The 10,472-nt window shown below is 36.4% G+C and overlaps 1 pseudogene; it reads left to right on the top strand.

Annotated features, from left to right (window-relative positions):
* Positions 1-1,223: 1,223 nt before the first annotated feature.
* On the top strand, positions 1,224-1,836 carry LOC149169352 (peroxidase 17 pseudogene; annotated as a pseudogene).
* Positions 1,837-10,472: the final 8,636 nt, after the last annotated feature.

The raw sequence follows: 10,472 nt of genomic DNA, 5'->3' as shown, positions 1-10,472 counted from the left end.
TCCAGAAGAGGTGTCAACACATGCTTTTGATAATGATTTATCTGATTGCCCAGTGTATATTCGTCTGTCGCCACTATTGATGAATGGAAATGGAGGCTTAGCTGTCTAATACGGCTAGACAAATCCCAGCATGTTGAATATTCCAAATATAAAAAAACATCACTTGTAATGTAGAAACCAAACCGATATAGAGCACATATACTTCTCTGCTGGAATAATCTATGCTGTTTTATAAGTCCAGCATTCAAATACAGCGCACAATACTCCACATGAATTCTTAAATAATGCCAAATTGCTGCAACTTTAAAGAATATAAACAGTCTCCATGACTGATCAAATAAAGATACAAGCAATGTTTTCTAAATGGCCAACAATGAATATTTACAGCATCAAAATTAGCTTAAGTAGGTTTGTATCAAACCTTGTCTCTGCCCATCAACCAACGCACCTTTGAGTGCTTTCGACCCTCTAAATTCTCAATGTACCAAGGGATGCACAACAATCGGTTTTTACTTTTCACCGACTGTCTGCCTTGCTACATATAGCGGTGTGTATAGTGATATTATCTGCAGTCCCTGCTTCTGGACAGTCTAGAAAACTTGCGGCTTTGGTGGAAGGGCAACAACGAAGAAATCCCCAAGCGTGATATTACAATTGCAGATGAATGAAACTGCTTGGATCTCAAGCCCGTAGGGAGCAGCAACGCTAGATTCACGTAAACATCTCTGACTGCAACCCATCAACCGAGTTTCAAGACACACAACGCACTGTCATTGCAGCATACCATTTAGACGTAGACCTCTAAGCACACGGTCTCACAATCATTATAATGCAGCGAACACACAATTATTTCAATGCAACGAACATTCCAAATTCTAGCAGAGGGACAAACCTTCACAGTGTTAAATGCTCGACCAATACAATGTAGTCAACTTGTAAATAACTTACTGCTTCAACACATTCATGCATTTCACAATAATCTTGAATTCCAAATTTCAAAGGCTCGAACAATGTGTGCAGACTTGATGTATTTTTACAAAGGAAACGAATAGATTCTAGGGACATAGAGAACGTTCAAATTCCAGGATAACGTTTAGAAACTCGATGTTGGCGCCGTGGTCCTCAAAAGCATCGAAGTGTGCCGAAGGCGGCGCTGAGAGACGAGGGACCCTGGCAATCCAGAGCGTCTGGATGTGCTGCGTTCTACGTTTATCCCGAAGGGCATGAAGCCCTACGATCGCCAAATCCTGCTTGACAGCGGCGCCACTTTGGTTGCCAAGATTTTTGTGGTAGCCGGCTCTGAAGTTGATAATCCATCTCTTATTGACAGCGTTCTGAGAAACGGGCCGGCGCGTTATACTTATGAAAATGAAAGGGAAGCGTTTCTGCTCATCAGTTACTCTCAATTGCTTGATTCCAAGGTGCACAATTTTCTTTCGTTATATGAAACAGTGACTCCCATTGTTATTTCGTAGTGAAGCGGGAACTGTTTCTTGCGCGGACATCATCATCATAGCAGCAAGGGATGCCGTCGTTCTGACTGGTGGACCTTCGTGGGAAGTGTTTCTGGGCAGAAAAGACAGCCTGACTGCCAGCCTTGAGGATTCGGACGAGATAATGCCCAGTCCTCGAGCCAACGCCACAGCTCTCATCCAATTATTCAAACGCTTCGGCCTCTCTGTCAAAGATTTGGTGGCTCTCTCGGGCTCTCACACGATTGGGAAAGCGCGGTGCTTTTCCATAGTCCACAGGCTTTATAACCAGAGCGGTACAGGCCAGGCCGACCCTACCATCGAGCTAACATACAAGGAGTATCTTGATAAACTCGTCCTCTGATTTCCAGTTCCATAGTTAATTTCTAGCAAAATAATATCATCCCATGAATAATATCTACATTCATCATAATCTAGCCAACAAGAATAAAAATGAAAGAGCGTTACGTCAATAAAGACTGTCAAAATGCCAGGAGTGCTGGTCACGGAGTAGCACGCAGGATAGTGTGTTACATAGAATAATGCAGAGCATCAAACCACTGTAATTTCAGGAGCAAGGGTATAAATGATTTGAGCGCACAGTCACCACAGTGAGCGTTGAGAAGTCAAATAATCAAGAGAGGCGTTAGAACAGTTATCGCAGAGCGACCAGCGGAACCGATGGGAGAGGGACAGACTGAGAATGGCAGAAAACGCATAGATGATAAGCGCAGAGAATTGTCAGACAGTAGAGGTGCAGGTGTAATGACGCTCTGTCTTCAGAAGAACATGCAGGCACAATTAATGGAGCGTTACAGGTAATGAAGACTAGGCCAGCACTATTCACGAGAGCACAGAATTATGGGCAGAGGTGCTGACATGCACATAACAGGCCACAGAAAAACAAGTGGCTCTGATACCATGTCAAACTCACATGGACAGCGAGACAGATGGAAAGATAAATCATTGAGTACAATTTTTATTAACAATAGATGTACATTTATAGTACAATAGGTGACTCTTGGGATTCAGATCCCAAGGTCTCTTGGACTGCTTTGTCCATTCAACTTCCACGCTAACCCTTTAGGATTAGGTGTCCAACAAAAATAAAAAATTTAAGATAGAAAAAATCCAAAAGACAACAAGTCTTCAGAGCCTCCTTTTAGTGCCAAAAATGTTGAAGGCTCAAAAATCCCTCCTTACAACATTATAAGGAATACCACCTGGTCGAGAACTTAGAGCAGTTCCTTTTCAATTGAAATGGTGGTTTCAACTAGTTAAACTAGGTCCAGTTACCTTCTCTCTTTCTGTTAGGTCCCTATAATACTAGTGATGCCCCCATTAATATTGTAGTTGTATCCCTTATTAATATTTTTGCGCCCCTATTGTCCTCATATTGTTATTACTGTGCCCCAATAGAATCCCTCTATTGTAATTTTTGTGCCCTTATATTATTATTGTTAGGTTGGCTTGGTTATATTGTGACCCCTTAGACTCCTATATATAGAAAGGAGGTCTTTTCATTTGAATCATCCAATAATTGTTCATTTACGTAATGTAAAGGAGGTTGCCCCCTCAAAGAGGCTAAATTATAAGGTGTTGACCTATCTTTTCTATCTTTTTGTGAGTTGGTTTCATAACATTTGGTATTAGAGCTTTGGATTCTAGGGTTTCGCTGCTCCAAAGAGGTCATCGGGGCATTTTTGCTATAACTTTTTTTCTACGACGTTTCAGAAGCGAAAAAACAAACCCATTTGAGAAGAAATTGCACTGAACCTTGGGTCCAAATTTCAGAGCTTTTTGAGCTATATTTGACGAGATATGATCTAAGGAAGTTGGTCTTTTTTGCAGACTCCTGAATTACATTCCAAAGAGGTGACCTGGGGAAAATCCTCATAACATTATCTCTGAGCATTGGATTGAAATTGTGTAAGAAGGTACAGAAAGAGGATGGAATTTGGTTTCTTGTATATATTTTTAAGAGCCAAAGGTCGAAACAGTGACACGTGGCACTTCATACAAGTTTTCTCTTTTGGAAAGGTCTATAATCAGGTCATCTTGGGAGATTATGCATAACTCTTCCTTGGAGAATCCAATTTGGATCAGACTAGTGGCATTGGAAAGAGGACACAAAGGGCTACTACAGATCACAATTTCAGAACTGGATGATCCGAAATTACAGAGATACATCAGATTCAATATCAAGCTCCTACAAAGTGAAAAAAGGTGTGTAGTTTTTTTTTTTTAATTTTTGCATAAGCTTGGTTTGAAAAATTAGTTTGAAGGAATTCAAAGGGCATAGTAAAGCATTATTATCTGTAATTGATGCCCTGACGAAAGAAAATGCAAAATCAAAGCCATTAAGGAATGGGAAATCCCCACATCCATAAAGAATTCGTGAGGATTTCTCGGGTTGACAGGGTATTATCGCAAGTTTGTTAAGAATTATGGGAAAATAGCAGCACCTCTAACAACATTATTGAAGAAAGATGAATTTTCATGGACTCCAGAAGCAACAAAGGCCTTCGAAGATCTTAAAGAGGCAATGTGCCAAGCACCGGTCTTAGCTACATCAGACTTCACAAAAACCTTTATTGTGGAATGTGATGCTTCTGGAAATGGAATTGGTGCTATTTTAATGCAAGATGAAAGACCCATTTCTTTTGGAAGTCGTCCAATCAAGGGAAAGTATTTACTCAAAGCTATTTATGAGAAGGAAATGTTGGCAATACTACATGCACTTAAGAAATGGCGACCCTACCTAATGGGAAGGAATTGCAAGGTAAAAACGGATCATGGTAGCCTTAAATACTTCTAGAACAAAGATTATCCTCTGAAGAACAACAAAAATGGGTCACAAAGATGTTGGGTTATGATTTTGAAATCATATACAAAAAAGGGAAGAAAAATGTTGTGGCAACTGCACTCTCAAGAAAGGATGAGGATGTGGAAGCATTGTTGTGCACCATTTCTATTATCCAACCAGATCGGATAAACAAAGCAAGGGAGGAATGGAAGAATGATGAAGAAGTGTAGGAACTTATTTGAAAGTTACAACAAGATTCCAGCACATCTGATACATTTAGCTGGAAAAATGATTTGTTATGGTACAAAGATCTCTTATACCTTTGTAAGAATTCCCAACTCAAACAAATAATTCTTCTGGAATTGCACGCTTCTCCCTTAGGAGGGCACTTAGGATTTTTAAAAACTTACCACAGGGTTAAGAAAGAATTTTTTTGGGATGGCCTTAAATCGGATATTCAAAAGTTTGTGGTGGAATATTTGGTATGCCAACAAAATAAAGCTGAAACAATTAAGACACTAGGTCTATTACAACCTTTATCCATTCCAAGCCAACGTTGGGAGGAGGTTTCAATGGATTTTATCACAGGTTTACCCAAGTCTGAGAGAAAGAGTGTCATCATGGTGGTAGTTGACAGACTTACCAAGTACGCACACTTTTGTGCATTATCACATCCATTTAAAGCTAGTATAGTTTCTACGACATTTATGGAAATAATTCAAAAGCTACATGGAAACCCAAAAGTTATTATAAATGATAGAGATCCCATTTTTATAGGAAATTTTTGGACAAAATTATTTTCTTGTCTTGCTACTCAGTTAGCTCATAGCTCATCTTATCATCCTCAATCTGATGGGCAAACAGAGATAGTAAAAAATGTTTTCAAGGATATCTTCGTTGCTTTGTATCTGATAAACATACACAATGGGTCAAATGGTTGCCTCTGGCTGAATGATGGTATAACACTTCCTTCCATACTGCAAAAAAAATGGCCCCATTTATGGCACTTTATGGATATCAGCCACCATCCATCACATCATATTTAAGAGAAAATTCTAAGGTTCAAGCAGTGGAACATCACATCAAGCATCAACAACAAGTTCTCCAACTCTTAAAGGATAAGCTCATGTTGGCGCAGAATAGAATGAAACAACAGGCAGATCAACATCACAGTGAAATAAGTTTTGATGTAGGTGATTGGGTATTCCTACGGCTACAACCATATAAATAAATGTCCCTCAAGCAAGCTAAGAAGGATAACAAATTGTCACCAAATTAATATGGTCCGTGAAATGTGTTGCAAAAGATTGGTACTATGGCATACGAATTGGAGCTTCCTGCAACTTCTTGAGTGCACCCAGTTTTCCATGTTTCATGTTTAAAGAAGGTTATAGGTGACAAGCTCCCAGTTCAAACAATATTGCCAGAACTTGATGAGGAAGGAAAAACTATATTGGAACCGGAAGCAGTCATAGAAACAAGAACTCGACAACTATGAAATCGATCCATTTTAGAGTATCTAATCAAGTGGAAGAACTTATCTGCTGAAGATTCCACATGGGAGGATGAGAATTTTATACAGAAGCATCCATAACTACTTAAGCGTTGAGGACAACACTTTTTTGAAGGAGAAAGGCATGTTAGGTCCCTATAATACCAGTGATGCCCCCATTAATATTGTAATTTTATCCCTTATTAATATTGTTGTGCCCCTATTGTCTCCATATTGTTATTACTGTGCCCCATAGAATCCCTCTATTGTTATTTTTGTTCCATTATATTATTATTGTTAGGTCGGCTTGGTTATATTGTGACCCCTTAGAATCCTATATATAGAAATGAGGTTTTTTCATTTGAATCATCCAAGAATTGTTCATTTATGTAATGTAAAGGAGGTTGCCCCCTTGAAGAGGCTGAATTCTAAAGCGTTGATCTATCTTTTCTATCTTTTTGTGAGTTGGTTTCATAACACTATTTCCACTGGCTTAAAATATGACTTTCACCTACCAATTAATAAGAGACATCAGATCATTCCTCTTGCCGATCAGGGAAGAAAGTGATCCTTAAGCTGATCTAGAGCTCAACCAAGCCACAACTAAAGTTTTCCTCTCTAAGAGAGGACTTGATGCAAACTAATATGTAAATGAAAAACTAATCTAAAACATAAAAAACCTATCTCGAACTAGAATGGGATAGACCTCTCCTAATATGAACGAGGGGAAAGAACTAACATAATTCCTCATGTGATTTTGTATTAATTAAAGGAAGTAGTTCACATTAACTAATACAAGTGAAAGTAAAAAAATCCTGCAAATGAATAATAAATAGTTATTAATCACCATAGGAATAATTCAATGAATTAAAATTGATTCCAATCTAATTCTACCCTGCAAAGAAGGCTTTAACAAAGTTTCAACAACAAATTGTCAATGACACAACAATAGTGCATAATATCAAATAAACATAATATTATTTAGAATAAATATTAGAAACAAAAATGAAACTTTAACAGTGAGACAATAATCCTACATTTTGATAATAGTACACAAGAATAAGAATTAATTAAAACCATGTCAAAATTTTATTACCACAGTTTCAAGAGTAGCTCTGACCCTTAATGAAAGTGCTTGCAATAGTGCAAAGTCCCTTTATAATAGAGCCATAACTTATCTACAATCTCTACAATAAAACTCTTTGTGCTCTACAATAGTGCAAAAGCACAAATTGAATTATTACAGAGAATCCCCCTCTGTGTCGATCACGACCTCTTCTCTTTGTTGAGGAGATTGTATTTATACAGAGATTAAGGTGAAATTGTGAAAATAACAAAAGCTCCACGTATCTCTCAACAATCGAGATATCAATTAAATTAAGTGCTTGATTCTTGTTGAATCATCAACCAAAAATGTAGATCTCCCCTGTTTGATAAAGTGCCCAGTTTAGCTTGCTGCTGAGTTCGATTTATTTTATGTTCATAACCACTGAGTAGATTGGCTAACAAGATGACACTCTTCATGATATTAGGCTTCGTTTAATATTTTTTCTGCCTATTTTGGTTTGTATCTCGACACATGGTTGAGTGGCTATTGTATATTTGATTCGGAAATCCCGGATCAAACTGTTACTTCCTCCTTATCGATCCTGGGTTCATCCCTATTTCAAAATACAACATAGCATTGATTTCTATTATTAATTTAGATGAAAACCGAATTGAAAACTAAACAAACTTCCCGCAAAACGATTAAAAATAGATTTTTAATTATTATAATAGCGGACCCATATGGAAGTGACAAGTGGCAAGAACCTAGTGGTATCGGAGAAAGGCTTATCACAACTTTTAAAATGAGACAACACAAAATACTTACGATATTGGGTAGCTCCGATATGGAGTGGATGCGATATTCCATTAAATTATTGTTGATAACTCTATCGGGTTTGTAACCAAATCGACAATCAGAGGATTAAATCATATTGACGATTTCACATATGTGACATTTCAATAATTTCGCTTAGATAGGTGGATGTGATATTTCGATTAATCAATGTTAATACACATATTAGGTTCTAGGTTTAGATATTAGAGTGAATAGCATATTGGAGATCGAAAAATGGAGATGGATGATTATCATAAATCGAAGATCGAAGATGGATGATTATCGGAAGTCAGAGATCGAAGGCGCATTATTATCGCGTATCAGATATCAGACATTTTGAGTGGAGACACATAACAAAATTTTGATTGGGATTCTCCAATATATGGGAGTGAAGGAGAATTACGAGATATGTAGGTATTCCATCCAATAAACTACATCCACTGTTAAATGAGCCCAGGGCTTATGATGTCAGGGATTTTTAAAGGAAACTTCCGATATTAATAAGTCTCAAGGTTCTGATATGTCATAGCCACTTTATCAAAATACCACATGTGCTTTATAATATAATCCAAAGACACTTTTTGGAAAATATAGCCACTAATAATAATAATGAAGATCTTGGTCTCAGGGGCTATGTTTTATTAATCTAAGATGTTTTAAACAAAAACTTATTTACAAAGTTTATTAAGAATCAAACTTAATCAAAATTAAGCAAACTATAAAAATAAAACAAGTGTAAATAAGATGCAAATTAGTCTTGAAATGAAGTAAACACACTCAAAGCCTACATGAAATGTAAAAAGGGTTCCCATAATTTTCTTATATGAATAAAAAATTAAATTAAATGTGGGGTTGTTGAGTACTACAATAGGTCCCTGTTAGAAGAATTGTTCTAGAAGAAAACTAGCTCAGGGGGAGTGCTAGTAAAGGTTACATGAACTCATTAGTTAGGTGGAGAAATTTTCTCCTTAGTGATTATGTGGCAGGCTTACTGATTTGGTAAAAAAAAATAGATAAGTATTTGACTACTATTTTTTGTCTCTAATAGATGCAAATAAGTTCTTTTCTGACCCTATTATAACTTGTTGGGAATGTTTCTATTAATTGTAAATAGTTCTTTCTGTATATTTCATAATTTGTTGAGAATAAAGGTTTTTTTATGGATGAATCTTGAAAGTGTATGACTGGACATTACAACCTTGTATTACTATGTATTATAAAAAAATTTAATACTAAATAACATTTATAAGGTGATAGTGGGTCAGGTTAGTTCAAAGTCAGAAGAGACTTGAGTTTGTTAACCTAGAACAATCCGGAAACCCCATAAGTAAAAGCTGGAAATAATGCGATAGGTTCCCAGGTAGGATCCCGTCAAAATTACCAAATTTAATAAACTGGTATATACATATATAGATAATTGTAAATGTATTAACACTCAAATAAACAAATAGTGAATTGAAAATATTTAAACAAATGAAAAAGTTACACATAGGTACTAATTGTTTAATTTTAACAAGCGAAACTAGAAATATCATGTAACAATGTCGAGCAAGACAAATAATTATTGCTCACATAATCCATATTTAACACAATGAAACATTTTTCAAATACTAAATTTGTTTCCATTTAGAAGAAGCTACATATTATGAAAAAAGGATAATAGTTCGACAACATGTTGTTAAAGCTCAATTAGCAAATATTTCATAGTTACATTTTGAATTAATTCAAGTCACCAAAATGAACCCTAACCTACAAATATCATGAACCTTGTTTTGAATAAAATCATGTGAAATAAAACTCGCCATAGGTATGGAACCACAGTAATACAAAATAAAATTGTTTATGACGTCTAAGGCCTATGGTTGTAATGAAAAACCCATTTACAATAACTATCTGCAAGACCCTAAATGGTTCTTGAAAAACCCTCAATTCGCTCATGGTTATGAGTCGACCTATAACAAGGAAAACAAAGAGGGAATTAGTAAAACCTGGGTGACGCCATGGGTACTAGAATATTGAAAACCGTTGAAAACCTACTCCTAGGCAATGAAATACGCGCAAAGGTTGATAGGAAAAGAATTAAAAATAATAAATAAACATGAGAATAAATAAACAATTTAAGAGTTGCAACGAGGTCAAGAGTTGAGAGAGTTGGAGATGTTTCATCATAAAGTCCTGTGAATGTAGTTAGTTACTCCTCACCTTAATGAGGCAACTAACCAAACCCGACCTGCAACCTTCCAACGAGAGGAGGTCCTTGCCGATAGTCTGAATGGAATCTGATTGGGATTAAACACCCACAAAATTAGTCATAACCTTAAGGAAGCAAATAAACTGAAAATTTTTGCTCAATAATTGAATTAAGACAGGGATGAACATTTGAAAATGTCACATTCGTTGATGAACTATCGCAACCTTAGGAAAAGGAAGACACATCGTAAAAACAAAATTCTTATTCAAAATCCCGTGACTGCACTGATAGAGCTAACAACCCACTAGGAAAAGAGGGAGAAACTCTTTCATGTATTCTTAAATAAAATAAGCAAATGCTAGTCAATACATGTGTAATCCTCACAGGGTGTGAGTGAATAACTAAGCTTGCAGATGCAAAATATCCATTCAGTGAAACAAATAATAAAATAAGAATCCTTACCTCCGAAAGTAGTCATTTATTAGAACAACAAAACCACCCATAAGAAACGCATTTTAGTTATCAACAAAAAACAAAAGACACCTATTCTATGTAATGGAGTTGTAGAGCCCGTTAGGGCAAGAGACGAACATAATGAACTCAGAATAAGCATGACAGAGAAGTTACCT

The sequence above is a fragment of the Pinus tabuliformis genome, chromosome 4_2 (genome assembly GCF_031772625.1).
Source record: "Pinus tabuliformis cultivar Carrire ecotype Pingquan chromosome 4_2, CPIR1, whole genome shotgun sequence".
Lineage (NCBI taxonomy): Eukaryota > Viridiplantae > Streptophyta > Pinopsida > Pinales > Pinaceae > Pinus > Pinus tabuliformis.
Note: the sequence above shows the minus strand (reverse complement) of the source record. Positions and strands in the feature narration are given on the sequence as shown.